Source organism: Malus sylvestris, chromosome 13, assembly GCF_916048215.2.
Source record: "Malus sylvestris chromosome 13, drMalSylv7.2, whole genome shotgun sequence".
Taxonomy (NCBI): Eukaryota; Viridiplantae; Streptophyta; class Magnoliopsida; order Rosales; family Rosaceae; genus Malus; species Malus sylvestris.
In genome coordinates this window covers 32,526,024-32,542,753 of record NC_062272.1, presented here as the reverse complement: position 1 = coordinate 32,542,753, position 16,730 = coordinate 32,526,024, and the positions used below count along the sequence as shown (strand labels likewise).

At 36.8% G+C, this 16,730-nt stretch overlaps 1 long non-coding RNA gene across 1 annotated transcript; it reads right to left on the bottom strand.

Annotated features, from left to right (window-relative positions):
- Positions 1-9,102: 9,102 nt before the first annotated feature.
- On the bottom strand, positions 9,103-11,365 carry LOC126597257 (uncharacterized). The gene is made up of 4 exons (XR_007614187.1): positions 11,124-11,365; positions 10,428-10,611; positions 10,016-10,114; positions 9,103-9,410 (listed from the first exon to the last, which is right to left on the bottom strand). It is a non-coding gene; the product is annotated as an uncharacterized LOC126597257 (long non-coding RNA).
- Positions 11,366-16,730: the final 5,365 nt, after the last annotated feature.

Genomic DNA, 16,730 nt, shown 5'->3' with positions numbered 1-16,730 from the left:
GATTTGTTGTATTTAAACATCTTAATACTTCAAACTCTTCTAACGCTAGAATCTAGCTTCCACGATATCTCAAAATGTGCTTTTGTGTAGGAATCCACATGTGGGCTGATACAGAGAATAATTTGAAAGATTCTTCATTTATTATAGTTATATGCCTTACCTCTTCCTTCTGCATGTGTTTATATTATTCAGGAGGACTACAGATGAAACTTATGCATGTTTCTTTCCATACTTCTAAATTATCTTTTCCTACTAGTTTAAGCTTAGCAGGGAACATTTCTTACTGTCATGAGCTATGGTTAACAAAAATTATATCAACATCACCAAAATCTGTTTACAAAGTTGGGGTAACTTCTACTTCATTATGTTTTCCCTTATGCTTATAACTAAAATGCCTTGGTTGGAAATCTCTCATATTGATCCTAGCTAGCACTATGCTGACTTCTGACTAACAATTACAACTTTCTGTATTATTACAAAGACATGGTTGATATATCTTAGTACTAACATCCATTCCTAGTTTTGGGTCAAAAAGGGACTAATATAAAGCAAATTATAACTCTTCCATGAATTGTGAAGCCTAGATATGTTAAATTAAAAAAATAAAATAAAAAACCAATGTTATCGGTACATCAGTGTATGTGTGGTACGTTTGATTTTAAACGTACCAAAACGGTTTAGGCTTTCCTAAACAACTATGATAGTGGTAGATTTGTGTCTTTATAGTGCGTTTCATTTAAACGTACCAATATGCTTTAGGTACATTTGATTTTAGATGAATCCATTTTGATTTTTAAAGGATAGACATATATAATTTTACTAAAGATTTGTTTATCATTGTTCTGCGATTTTTGTTTGCTAAAGATTATTTTATCATTAGTATTGACACATCCCAACCAGAGTCGAGGCATGCTGGTCGACACCTAACCAAAAAGGAAAGTGAAGCATAAAAATATGGATAAATTTAAACCAAAACTAACATTCATTTAATCTAAGGTAGAGAGTGCGCAGTAGTGGGAAGAATCCATAAAACACAACTATTCAGAGCACAGATGACAGTACGACAAAAGTAATTCAGTCGAAACAAGTTAAAGTACTTAATACACAACCGGGAAAAACCCTCTACATTTATTTATGGATATGTCAGAACTGCCAAAGATTCCTTGTATGCCACAGAGAATTCAGTTATCTAAGTCCTGGAGGGGCAAAAAACATAAGGGTGAGTGGGCAAAAACAAAGGTTTTTAAAACACATTTATTTTATAAACATACTAAATCCTCCCAGTAACACATGTATAGTTTCCAAAAAATCATACTACATATAAGTATGAAATCAATTGTAAATCAACAATAAATCTAGAAATACACCAAATCACAATATCTCAACAGTAGCATAATAAAATCCGGTGCTCATCAACCTATGCTAACACATGAGCTCATGCAGATAAGTTCTGCCATGAACAGGACTGAGTTTTTAATTCCCTCATCCATATGATAAGGAGTTAGAGAAATAGGGTCGGTACCTGGAATTAGGTCGATGGTGAACTGCACTTCACAATCCGATGGTAGGCCAGGTAAATCGACGAGAAAAACATCAGGAAAATGTCTGACTACTCGAACGTCTTCAACATGTGCAGGAGTCTCCTCATTCATCATTACATGAGCTAAGTAGCCTTGACAACAGTTACAATAGGCATGCCCAATCGATGGAAGGTAACAATTTTCTGGTGACAATTCAACATGGCACTATTGTAATCTAACCAATCCATGCCCAAGATAACATCGAAATCAACAATGTTCAGGGGAACAAGATTAGCTGGCATTACATAATCCTCAATAAGAATGGAACATCCTCAATACTTCCAACTAACATAGCAAATTTCACCCCTAGGCATCGACAACTCCAACTCATAACCGAGGAGAGTGGGGTGAGGTTGACTCTTTTGAGCAAACATATGGCAAAATAACCAAATGAGTAGCACTCGAGTCAATTAAAATTCTAGCAAAATGGCCAAGAACACTCAACACACTCATGATCAAATCAGGATTACTCTGAACACGTGAACTGCTAGTGGACTTGCCGCCCCTTCGAGGGGTATTGGAACTTGAACCACCACTCGACGATCCAAAACTGTTATCGCTTCTCTTGAAATTCTAAGTCTTTCGAAGATGAAAGGATGATTGCCCCCTGTTATTATTCTTTTGGTTATTACTATTATCCTCTTCATCATCGTCATCATCAGGACCATTCTCGGAATCTTCAACATGAAGCAGAACCTCAAAGAATTCTTGGTAGGTAGAGCATGGAGTAAAAGTCGCCAAAGAACGCAATCGCTTACGTGTCCCCTTCTTAAAATAACAGAGCATCTCTTTGGGATTTTCAATGATGGAGGAACAATAACTGTATAATTCAGTGAACTTCCGGTGGTACTTTGTGACTGACATTTTACCTTGCTTCAACTCTGTGAATTTGTTTCTCTTCCGATCCTTGTATTCCAAAGGTGTGAATCTAGCCTCAAATAGGCGCCTGAAAGCATCCCAATTCATGGCATCTTGAGCAGACAACGAGTGTGACTCCTGAGCCTACCATGATTCCGCTCCCAGACGAAAGAACCAAGTCACTGTCTCGACCCATCTCTCCGCTGGAAGATTCCCTTGTCGTTACATAACACTAAAAGTCCTGTCAACATGGTCGATCTAAGCCTTGGATTTCTCGGGTCCCTTATTGCCAAAGAAATTATTTATCTAAAGATGGGATACAGTCTTTAACGTAGTCCTTTGAGGAGGACGAAGTGTGGACTGAATGGCTCTGGTGATAGCCTCACCGAGTTCCTTGAAATCTGGAAAATTAGTCTCAGAAATGACAGGTGGTCCTCTATAAGGTGGCATGATTCTGACATAAGAGATAAAAAATTATTAGGACTTATAACACATAAGGGGATGCAGGATTGCCAAACCTATACTCTGATACCAAACTAACACACCCCGACCAGAGTCGAGGCATGTTGGCCGACACTCGAAGGTGAAGTAACCAAAAAGGAAAGTGAAGCATAAAAATATGGATAAATTTAAACCAAAACTAATATTTATTTAATTTAAGGTAGAAAGTGTGCAGTAGTGGGAAAAACCTATAAAACACAATTGTTTAGAGCATAGATGAAAGTACAACAAAAGTAGTGCAATCAAAACTAGTTGAAGTACTTAATACACAACCGGGAAAAGCCCCCTACATTTATTTATGGATATGTCAGAACTGCCAAAGATTCCTCGTATGCCACAGAGAATTCAGCTATCTAAGCCCTGGTAAGGGCGAAAAATAGAAGAGTGAGTGGGCAAAAACAAAGGTTTATAAAACACATTTATTTTTTGAACATACTAACCCCTCGCCGTAAAACATGTATAGTTTCCAGAAAATAATACTACATATAAGTATGAAGTCAACTGTAAATCAACAATAAATCTCGCAATACGCCAAATCACAATATCTCAACAATAGCATAATAAAATCAGGTGCTCATCAACCTATGCCAACACACGAGCTCATCCAGATCAGTTCTGCCATGAACATGACTGGGCGTAATCATAATATACGCTCTAGTACTACAATCACATGAAGACTAGCGCTAGGTGCATCACATACGAGTCGGAGTTGCGTATTGCAACCTATACGACGAGACTAGCACCTACAATGGATCCAAGGTGAGCATGCGGTGCGATGTGAACATACACGTGAAGTCTGGCCCTGGCCTGGGCGAGTACTACACTGGTGTAAGCATGCATGATAATCAAGTATTATATATATATATGAATATGCCATGACAATATATAATCTCAACAATATAATGGCATTTTTAAAATTAAATAAAACATGGCATGATAGGCATAAAATTAATCAAAACACTTGTGGAAACTATAAAACTTTATATATTATATATAAAAACAAATGTCCACTCACCGATACGTCGATGGATCGTAGCCTTCTAGCCTTGTTGGTCATCTTACCTCCTCGGGGTAAGTCTCACCTATATGTCAAATAACTTTACTAATTAATTAATTAGGACAAACACTAAAAGGCTAGGAAAATCCCTCATAGTTTGCTCAAACAGAGGGTTTAAATATACAAAAACATTCTACTCGATGTCACGGACACTTGCACGTCAAGCATGCGCGGCCCGGAGGCCGGACACACCCTCAAAAGCTGGCACGCACAACCAAGTCATGGCCACACTTGCGCCCACACACAAGCCACGCGCCTGACATGCTGGCAGATGATAGAGGAATATTTTGTAACGGCGTTACCTAACGACATCAGAATATTTCGTTAACTTTAACGGAATATTCTCTTTCTTCTCCGCATCCGTCGCCATCTGGTTTGCCAAAAACTAGAGAATTTTCATTGGATTCTTGAAAATTTTTAAAACTTCATATCTTCTTCATTTCTCAACCATTTTTTATGTACTTTATATGGAAATGAAGCTTATGAAGAGTAGAACAAGTCTATACCTTTTAAAAGTCCAAAAAATGGATGGAATTGGACTGAAAAAGCTTGAAAGTCTCGGACCTACTTTCATCATTCCAAACCTGTGTGTTCTCATGTTGGCTCCACTTCAAACCTAGGCTAATGGCCACAGGGAGTTGCCTAGATGTCTCCAAACCTTCCAAAACCGTGCAACTCGAAGGGAAAAGTCATGGAGGAATGTACACCCGAGTCAGAGCTCCGAGTTGCTCCGAGTTGGAGGTTCAAAACTCGATCATTTCATGATTACTTCGTACGGATGGGTCCGTAGGTTTGAGAGGAGTGTGATGGTGGTGGTTAGAGGTTCGATCTGTGAAGTTTGATGATGGTGTATGGTTGTTGCAGAGATGATAGAGAGCTACGGGTGAGGGAGAGAAGAAGAAGAGAGAGAGAGACTGAGTTTGATAGGACAAAAGAGAGAGGGAATCTGCCTGATTGGTGAGGGAAATGAGGAGAGTGATTGATTGGTTGGTGAGGGAGAATAGGGCATGGGACAAAATTAAAGAGAGAAGATGATAAGATTTGTACAATATAAAATGCACATAAAATATGTGAAAATCTAACTCACCCTATCTAAAACAATGTTTCCAACACTGAATAATTAGCACACGAGTGTACAATTCTACCCATTGTTAACGCACTTTAACAAAACGTGACTTTTTCGTTACAACTCTGATTCAGGTCTAACTCACATTCACGCATTCGTAACAACGAGTACTAATTAATTTCGATATCGAGAAAAATAATTTAAAACTGAAAAACTACGTCCACTTCACTTGGCCAACAAGGGCATAAATGTCATTTTACATACTCAGGAAGGAAATTACATGGAAAATTAGGGACGGGTCGTCACAAGTATGCTGATTGTGTTTTTTCGGCATGGGTTCGTGTACATTTTTCATTTTTTCTTGTGTATATATCTCTAATTTTTAAATTTAAGTTGTAAGATTATCCTTGATATTTTATCTTTATAACAGATAAAATTTAATCCACGTAAAATACATGAGAAAAGAATGAAAGGATAATTGGAGAATGCAAAATGCCACCAAATGTAGTCTAATCAAAACTTGAAAAGCGATTTTGAAAAAAAAATAAAACAAAATAAAACTTGAAAAGCGATGAATGTTTAATAAAAGAGTTGGAGATATTAGGCGGTGAAATCAAATTGCCCCTATTTTCAAAGAAAACAAAGTGTAATAAATAATTGACCTTTATTTTTTGTTCAAAAAAAAATTAATTGACCTTTATTTTCCAAGCACTTAGTTAATAGCACATCGAGTATTATGTTATTTTTTGTCATTTTATACAAGCATAACTGTTTTACATAAAAGTTTACTAAATACTATAACAACTGTTTTACAATCACAGCTGTTTTATACTTTACTGCTTTATTTCACAGCTTCTTATTATCAAAGCATAGCATAAGCAGTTTTTTTTTTTTTTTTTCAAAACACAACTATACCCTTTTTCTAGCCAAACCGTAAGGCCATCTCCAACAGAAGGAGGGCCAGAGGGCTCTCTTTAGCCATATAACCCTCCAAGAAATTATATTTTAATGAATAGTGTCAGGCCATATTTTATACCATCTCCAACTGAAGGGACCAAAGGGCCATAGGCCAAATATAGCCTTGTGACAAAAAAACCAAATCCAACCGAGGGGGCCAAAAGGTCATAGGCCAAACATAATTTATTATTTTAATTGAATTAATATGGTTAATTAAATTAAACAGCCATATTAAAATAAGATTTTCGGACATATTGGAAGATTATTGGAAGATAATAGAATATGAAGAATTGAAATAAAATGAGGTAAGATAGTATGGACTGGTGAAAAGTATGTGAGTAATGGTGTAGGAAAAAAATTCATCCAAAAAAAAATAAAAAAGTGGGCTGGGCTCATCGGGTTGACTAGCTTGCTGGAGATGGCTAGCCTGTTGGCCTGATTTTGTGGTTTTGTCTCGGTGGGGCCCACAAGCCTTTTGGCCTAATCATTGGTTGGAGACGATTTTCATGTTATTTCGAGCTAATTTTTAGCCCTATAACCATTTGGCCGGATCGGTTGGAGATAGCTGAAGCTGCTTGACTTTTGAATAGCTTTCCTTGCAGCATCTTAAGGCCAACATACTGTTAAAAGCACAAAAGTGAAGCAAATAAAAAACAGCAACACGGCATAGAATTCATAAAAGCAAGTCCAGCAACCAAGGGACCATTGCGAATATCTTGTGAGTGTGATAACATACCTGCCAAACATCATAAGGTGGCCTGAGGATTCGCCCTCGGTGAGAAATTGAATGTGGATGCATCCGCAACACGCAATGCATTGATCCCCAAAACACACAAAGCGTTATCCACAACCTTTCCAACAATGGATCCCCCCGGTAATTCCAAAATGTTGCCATTTAACTTCAACAAAATGTCTGAAAGAAAAAATCATCTGTCTGGTTCTTTGGTAAAGATAGGCCTAAAAACTTAAAACCTTCTATACCCAGCAGATCTTGCGCCTTAAATTGTTTCAATGAGTTTGTCCTTAGCAATTCACCAATCTTTTCCAGTGTGTGTGCATGGTAGTTAAATTTGACATTTAGGTTGACTCTCACGTCAAAGGATGATTGTAGCCTAAGAGATTAGATGGATTAGGTGGATTAGGAAAAACAATAAATGGTGGAGTAGAAAATGGAGAAGCGGAGATACTCTCTATGTAGAAATCGCTTGTAATACCTACAATCTTCAGAGGTGAACGGTCTAGTGGAAATGGGGGCAAAATGTTAATTAAGTTACGAGGATTGTCATACATAAACTGCCTAATGTATGGATGGGGACTAATAACTGGGATTTTAAGAGATGACAAATAAGATTCTGGGCCAATACCATTAAGCTGTAGAAGTTGATGGCTCCCAATTGCACTGGCACTCAATAGAACCTCCGCTTTACTGCGTACAAATGCACAATGGGACCTCCCGTTCGAATCACTATACATGATTCCAATAGCTGACAAACCTACATCAGATGACAGCTTAAAATTAATAGTAAACATTTTTTTTTTGTACTTAACATAAACTTAATTGTTCATCATATATACTTTGACACACCCCGACCCGGAATGTTCATTAGGACTCTGAATCGAGTTGTGTTGGCCGACACTTGAAATGTGACGAAGCCATAAAGTGTGATGATGTGTAAAATATGAATAAATTTATACCTAAAAGTGCCTAAGTACACGAGTGCGCGGTGAGCGGGTATGGATCCATTTAACACATGATTACAGAGCATAAGTAAAGTACAGTAAGGTAAAATAAGGACTATACCATCATAGGAAGCCACCTGTACTGGGATATGCCAAGAATCGTTATCGGCACAAAAACTTTACTACTAGAACCTGGAGGGGCGCAAAACAGAAAACGTGAGTGGGCAAAAACAAAGCATTTTGAAAACCATTTCTCATTTCCTAAAATAATAACTCCTCACCGTAAAACCTGTATAATTTCCCAAAAAATAATCATACATACGTATATAGAAATCATGGTCGAAAGTAGTGAAAACCAAGTATATGCCATGTCAAATATCTCATCAATGAAATAAGTAAACCATGTGAAATAAATCAATATAAAATGATATGTCAGCCGGAGTCGCCCAACATGACCTGTACAACTGAATCTATAGCTCATAAATCTATTCCTGCACACGAGTCAGAAGCACCTCATGTGGTCTGTACGACAAGCTAGGTGTATATATGAGTCGGAACCACCTAATGTGGTATGTATGACAGGCTAGCACCTACCTTGGATCTAAGGTGAGCGTGTGGTGTGGGAGGTGAACGATCATGTGAAGGCTAAGCCCTGGTCTTGGGCGGAGCACTAACACCAGGGTGCAGGATAATGAGCACTAAATGCATAAGATCATAACCATACACACTACAATCACTACCATCAATATATACTCACTTAAAGCTTACATGCTCGCCCGCAATGTCATACAATAATATGCATATCTATATAAATGCATACACTAAAATATAGTGCAATTGACATGGCATTTAAAAACGTAATTCCATTTGAAACAATCTCTGGGAAAACATAAAGCATATATACGTATATATATAGAAAACAAAAACCCACTCACCTGGAGTCCGCGCTATAACTCCCTAGCACAAACATCAAGGCGTCAAGAATGATCGGCGTCTAGAACAATTATCAAATCACATCTCAAAAATCTTATCGATATAATATGTAACCACTAGTCAAAACATTAAGGGTTTGCGCGACGTACCTTCGTCGCGCCATAACCGTCGCGCCAAGGCAGTGACGGTAGGGTTTGCGCGACGAAGAAATAACATGCGTCGCGCAAAGTGACCTTGCACGACGTACACCTACGTCGTGCAAAGTCATTTTGCGCGACGCATACCTACATCGTGCAAGGTCACTTTGCGCGACGCGCGTTGTACGTCGTGCAAGATACTTTGCGCGATGCACATCCGTCGCGCAAACCCTTTTTTTTTATTTAGTGAAAAATAATTTTTTTTGTTTTAGTGAAATTTTTTTTTAAAATTTTTTTGATAAATATTGTAATTAAATTCTAAAGAATAATTAATTAACCAAGCAAAAATATTTAATTATAAAATATATGAAAATGTACATACAAGATGTCCAAACAAAAAGAAAAAACTACAAGTTAACTAAGTTTAATACATCAGGCTACTGGGTATCGGCAGGGCAAGGTGGCTTTAAGGTCGAAGGTGGAGTAAGATGAGGTGCTGGTAGTGAGATTTGGAGGCCCGACATCTGTATGGCTTGTACAAGTTCTTGCACCCTCCCGACACAGGTCTTCATCTCCTCGCCTTGGGCCCTCAACTACGCCTTCATCTGCTCATCCTCGGCCCTCAGCTGCGTCACTTCCGCCTTCAATAAAACACAAATACCAGAAGAGGGTTCATATCGATAAAACACAAATACCAGAAGCAAATGAAGAGCAAAAGTGAAGGCAGCCCTAAGTCTGTCAAGTGGGCAAATGGTGCTTTACTTTTACTATCTAGGGTTTTAAAACACAGGCTGCCGGCTCCAGCAGGCGCATTAGTCTTTTAGTTTCCTTGTTCTACAAGAATTATTTAATTCTTCTTCAAGGATTTTAGGTTTAAGTCTTTATAATTTACATCCTTGTAACTCTCTGGGTACATGTTTAAAGATTAATAGAATTGCTGGAGCTTTGCTTCTCTCTAGGTTTGTGTGATGCAACCTTACCCTAGGAGTGATTCCTAGGAACCCCACGGGTGTGATGTTAATAGTTTCTATCCTTTTGATCTTCCTTTATCTTTCTTTTTTTTTTCAAATATTCGCTGTGCGTTCTTTCTACAACTCATAATTCAAAAAGACTCAAATCGAGATGTTGTTCATGACGTATTGGTTCTGAAAACACAAACATTACATGCATGCATCCCAATCATGTATGCTACGACCATTGCAATCATGAAAACAAGTTCAGTATTTGAAAGGATTAGATCTTTTACCTCTCCTGTACCAATAGTTAAGTCTGCGAATCCAAGAGAATCGTTGACTTGGATGTATAATTTTTGTTTTCTAGGGTTGGCCACAAGTATATCAAAATCCTGTCAGCACATACAAACACATGATTCCAAATTAGCGCATCTTATGAAACTATCCCCTGTGCCCCTCTTCTTTTCCTGTTGTTTGGTGGTTTTGAAATTGAAAATGAACTAGCTTTCACACCTGGAACTTAAATACCTGCTCTAGAATTTGAACAAAGTCCTAAACTATACGAGTATGCTTTAGGAATATAATATTGACATTGAAATTAACTTGTTTCATGCAGATTTAAGACTCGCATTCAAAATTGAACACCACCCTAATCTCTTCAGTCACTAAAACAACCTATATACATGATAGAGACTCGAGACTTACATTGAATTTCGGCAAAACCCCAACTTGGAGAAGTCTGATTAGTCACTAAAACCCCAAATCGGCAATACCACCATCTTCCCTTTTAGCTTTCCGAAGCATACCTCATCAACCCAAGCTAATCACAGAGCGGTAGCAAATTGCAAAACCAACCTAAGCAACAAGAGTGCTGGCAGTGGTTGACTCGCTGTAAAACAAAAGAGAAATCGTAAATTGTTTTATAGAAACAAAAAACAAATCTGCTGACAATAAACTTCAAACATCGGCTGGCAGATATGCAAAGAAGAGACAATATGTATTGGGTACTTCAATTATGTATCCGTTCTTGCAAAGATAGGGAATGATAAAATGATTCTTCTTAATGCTTCCTAATTGAACTGAAAAAAGAAACATTCGGTGGTCAACACCCAATTACTAATTAATTAAGTGGTGACCATGAACACGTGAATAAAATTGTAGAGGTTAATTATACGGAATCTTACCGCAAAATAAAAATTGAAATTATGTGTTGTGCACAGTTATATCGAAGAAGAATAATTTCTATTTAACTACAATCCAAATTAACAAACCTAATTGTTGTATACACTAAGCTCTCTAACTGAAAATGTTTAATTAAATTTTCCAACTTAAAACCCTAAATTAAATCCTACAAATTGAAATAGCAGAAACAGAATTAGAGAGAAGGAAGAAATCATTGACCTTCAAGTTGTTGAAAGCTCTGATGGGTGTTTCTTTTCATCCAGCCCTAAAAACAGAACCCACAATTGTAATATAATATCCAATCATAGGTCAAGAATCAAATTAACCCAGCCGTGTATAGAAAAATTGAACAAATTTAGACATGTATATGTATGTATATTCCAGTAAAAAAGATTGAAATGCACTGAACCCTAAATTGCAAAACTACGTCAGACTGATTGAAGAAGAGAAACAGAGAGGGAGTGGGACGAAGATTCGAGATTCGCGTCGGCTGCCCGTCATTTAGAACGAGAGGGAGAGATGAGCGAGAGGGAAGAGAGAGGTCTATGGGACAGAAAGAGGAGATGCAGGACTATGGGAAGAGAGAGATCTACGGGAAAGAAAAAGGAGATGCAGGTATACGGGAGAGAAAGAGCGAGAGGGAAGAGAGAGGAGATGCAGGTCTACGGGTTCAAGGTTGACAAACATGGAAAATTGAAAGAAAAAAAAAGCGCCTATTTTTCACTATTGCACCGCCAAAATTTTCACAACTAGCGCGACGTAGGCCTACAATTTGACGTTGTGCAAAAGGGTTTTGCGCGACGACCACATTGAGACGTCGCGCAAGGTAATTTTTTTTTTAAATAATATTATAAAAATTACTGAAAATGTGACTTTACTCCTTTCAAATTTAATTTTTTTTTACATAAACCCCACAGTAATATATTTTTCTAACAAAAACCCACAATAATTTTTTTTACATATATATCATTCAATTTCTTAAGTGTTATAAGTACAAAATAAATAAATGAAAATGTACTTTAAATACATATACCATTGATTTTGATGGGAAACGTATTGTACTCAACTAGTTTAAACGATCCAACTGTCAAACTTGTTTGTATATGCTTCGAGATCGCATACGCCAAAAATAGCAAAAAAAAACATTCAGAGATCAAGTAACGGGATAAAACTTTTCGACGGTTATAAACGAAAAATCACGATTTAACGGTTATTTTAACTCCGATTTTGATGATTTTTTACAGCTACATTCTTTAACTCTATATGAATACAATGAACTAATTCGATCATCAATTTAAAACATTTACACAAGTGAATACCACAAAATCTTATGTTATAGTTGATGAAAGTATTAATAAATTCCAAGTGTTAGTGAATCTATCATTTTGTTGGGAAACACATTGTACGAAACTAGTTTGAACGATCCAACCGTCAAAATTGTTTGTATATGCTTCGAGATCGCATACGCCAAAAATCGCAAAAAACAAACATTTAGAGATCAAGTAACGAGACAAAACTTTTCGACGGTTATAAACGAAAAACCACAATTTTAACGGTTATTTTAACTCCGATTTTGATGATTTTTTACAGCTACACTCATTGACCCTAAATGAATACCACAAACTGATTCGATCGTCAATTTAAAATATTTACACAAGTGGGTACCACAAAATCTTATGTTATAGTTGATGAAAGTAGTAATAAATTCTAAGTGTTAGTGAATTTATCGTTTTGATGAGAAACGCATTGTACGAAACTAGTTTGAACGATCCAACCGTCAAACTTGTTTGTATATGCTTCGAGATCGCATACGCCAAAAATTGCAAAAAACAAACGTTCAGAGATCAAGTAACGAGACAAAACTTTTCGACGGTTATATACGAAAAATCACGATTTAACGGTTATTTTAACTCCGATTTTGATGATTTTTTATAGGTACACTCTTTAACCCTATATGAATACAATGAACTACGTCGCGCAAAGTCAATTTTTTTTTTGGCCCTTTTGCTTATAAGTACAAAATAAATAAATGAAAATGTACTTTAAATACATATACCATTGATTTTGATGGGAAACGTATTGTACGAAACTACTTTAAACGATCCAACTGTCAAACTTGTTTGTATATGCTTCGAGATTGCATACGCCAAAAATAGCAAAAAAAAAACATTCAGAGATCAAGTAACGGGATAAAACTTTTCGACGGTTATAAACGAAAAATCACGATTTAACGGTTATTTTAACTCCGATTTTGATGATTTTTTACAACTACATTCTTTAACCCTATATGAATACAATGAACTAATTCGATCATCAATTTAAAACATTGACACAGTGGATACCACAAAAGAAAAAGGATAAGCAAAAGGGACACAAAAAAAAAAAAAAGGCGTTTGCGCGACGTAGGTACAACTGCGTCGCGCAAGGACGTTTTGCGCGACGCAGAGGTACCTACGTCGCGCAAACTCCTTTTTTTTTTTGGGCCTTTTTGCTTATAAGTACAAAATAAATAAATGAAAATGTACTTTAATGGGAAACTCATTGTACGAAACTAGTTTGAATGATGCAACCGTCAAACTTGTTTGTATATGCTTCGAGATTGCATAGGCCAAAAATAGCAAAAAAAAAAAACATTCAGAGATCAAGTAACGGGACAAAACTTTTCAACGGTTAGAAACGAAAAATCACAATTTAACGGTTATTTTAACTTCGATTTTGATGATTTTTTACAGCTACACTCTTTAACCCTATATGAATACAATGAACGAATTCGATCATCAATTTAAAACATTGACACAAGCGATACCACAAAAGAAAAAGGATAAGCAAAAGGGCCAAAAAAAAAAAAAAAGGACTTTGCGCGACGTAGGTACAACGGCGTCGCACAAAGACGTTTTACGCGACGTAGAGGTACCTACGTCTCGCAAAGTCCTTTTTTTTTTCTTTTTTTTTGGCCCTTTTGCTTATAAGTACAAAATAAGTAAATGAAAATGTTTTTTAAATACATATACCATTGATTTTGATGGGAAACGCATTGTACGAAACTAGTTTGAACGATCAAACCGTCAAGCTTGTTTGTATATGCTTCAAGATCGCATACACCAAAAATAGCAAAAAAAAAACATTCAGAGATCAAGTAACGGGACAAAATTTTCGACGGTTATAAACGAAAAATCACGATTTAACGGTTATTTTAACTTCGATTTTGATGATTTTTTACAGCTACACTCTTTAACCCTATATGAATACAATGAACTAATTTGATCATCAATTTAAAACATTTACACATGTGGATACCACAAAAGAAAAAGACAATGCAAGAACCAAAACCAAAAAAAAAAAAAAAAAAAAAAAACTTTGCGCGACGAAGGTGGGCGTCGCGCAAAGCTGTTTTGCGCGACGCATAAACTTCTGTGTTGCGCAAAGGTCGTTTGCGCGACGTTTTGTGTTTTCCGTCGCGCAAACATACTTTGAGCGACGAAATGTTCTACGTCGCGCAATATTCCGTCGCGCAAACATGTTTTTCTACTAGTGAACTTACATAAAACACATCCCTACGTAATTCGATCCGGAAGATCTGCATCACGGATGTCCGATCCCTTACTTCTAAATATCCACATTTTGCTTCTAGAACAACTTCTTAAGTATCATTATGATCCAATGGTTGGATCTCGGCCAATTACAAATTCAAGTGGCGGTTAACATTTTATTTTATTAACTTACAACTCTAATTCAGAAAGATCCATACGTTGGATTCCCGATCCATACGTTCCTACGGTCCTCAAATATTATGTACTATAACGTATTAAAGTTTGGTGAAGATCCAACGGTCAGATCGTCGATTGCTATAATAATCAAGTGGCGCACCTTAATGGAACCAGGTTCAAACAACGGAAATTCGTCAATCGGACTTCACAAATGGAATCAAAGTATTCAAATTTAGCCTAAGAAGGTCAGGGGACGACTCACCGGAAAAATCAACTATTTCCAAAAATTACCAAATTTCATATAAATGAAGATCTCACAGAGTAGAGCAAACTTTATACTTGTGGGCAAGTCCAATGTGCCCACGAACCTTCGGAAACCCTTGAATTTGGGTGTTCTTGGTTCGATTCCAAAGCAACTGCGATGCCCCAACCAATGCATGGGCTTTGTTTTAGGCCTCAATGGGAGTCTAATGGTGGTGGCAATTGGAGGAAAATATTTCAGGATTTGAGGAATTCACACTCGAACCCACCGTGCGGTTTTTCACATTTTGCAAGACCAAATTTTCTCAAAATTGGGGTGTAATGATAGAGGGAAGGCCCTACAGCGTTTCCTAGGTGGTTATGTGGTTTAGATTGTTAGAAAAATGACGGGGAAAGTGCCGAGAAGGGGCGGAACAGGTCGGGTCCAAGGGTGTATACGGGTTAACCCGCTTCTCCCTATTTCTTCTTCTCTCATTTCCCCTCCTTTCCCTCATTCTCATTGGTCACCTCCTTCTCTCCTTTACCTCCTTTCTCTACTTTCTCTACTTGCTTCCTTCATCTCCTCCATCCATCTCACTTCCCTTTTCATCTCAGCCACACACACAGCATCACCATTCTTTGCTCCGGAAATCTGGAGTCTTCCGTGAATTATTCAAATGACCATTTAGTCCCTAACTTCGTTCATTAATAACTCCTTAGTTATAACTCCAAATCGCGTTCCGTTTGTGCCAACGCGTTCATAGCGACGAGTACTACAAGTTTACGTCATAAATTCACTTTTAAATTTATAAAAACTATAATTTTTAAGGACGGGCTGTTACATACTTGATGCCCTCTAAGAGAAGAATATCTTATTTACTGTGGCATGTGTTGAAATTATATATTATAGTATAAAATATTGTAATATATAATTTTAATAATTGAATGAAAATAGTGTTAACCATATTTCTTAAAAAGGTTATGTTATTTAGGTGCATTCTCCTATCAAATGATATATACTTATAGATGAAAAGTTACATCTCTTTAACAAGAAGTACTTGGGTGCTATATAAACTCATGAAACCATTATCATTAAGGATAAAAAATTAGAGTTAATTCTTACTCTTGAGAAATAGGGCTTTCCCACTTTGTTTCTCTTGTTCTTCATTTGTCAAATTCCAAGTTGTGTCTTGAGAGTACGGAATATATAAAGTTCACTAGAGTTCAAAGATTGAAGTGCTTCAACTTTGGATTATAGATTGTTGAATCCTGGGAGATGGACGCTCACCGAACTACAAGCACAAGAGTAGAAGCGAAATTATGTCTTTAGATTGTGTGTGATATATATATGTGCATTGATTTATTCATATGAGTATGATGCATCTCATTAACTGGGCATATTTTTGTGCAATTAAAGTTTTCGTATCTTCTTGATTATTGGTAAGGATTGCAACCCTTAATTAAGTCGTATACAACGAGTTAACTACTTTGGCAATGCACATAATGTAGTTGGGCAGAATCAATAACGGCTTATGGGTTTATGAGTTTGGTTCTGCTGAGGTGCAAAAAAAATGAGTTGCATTTTAAATTGAGGAAGTAAATCTCTGTTAGCGGTTGTGAGGCCTCTTTCTTCGCGAAAGAGAAGGCTTTTCTTATGTCAGTATTCATATGGCAGAGAACTTGTGGTTGTATACTGCAGATGTGTGAGGGCTTCAAAGCCATAGTGATACGAAAACATGAATGTTTGAGTTTTTTGTTTCCCAACTAGTTACAATAACATAATGCAATCTGTAGTTGTGGCTGGGCATCTACGGATATAGGTTGTATGAACTGCAAACTCATTGATTGAATTAGCACATATCTAGAATGATGAGCACTT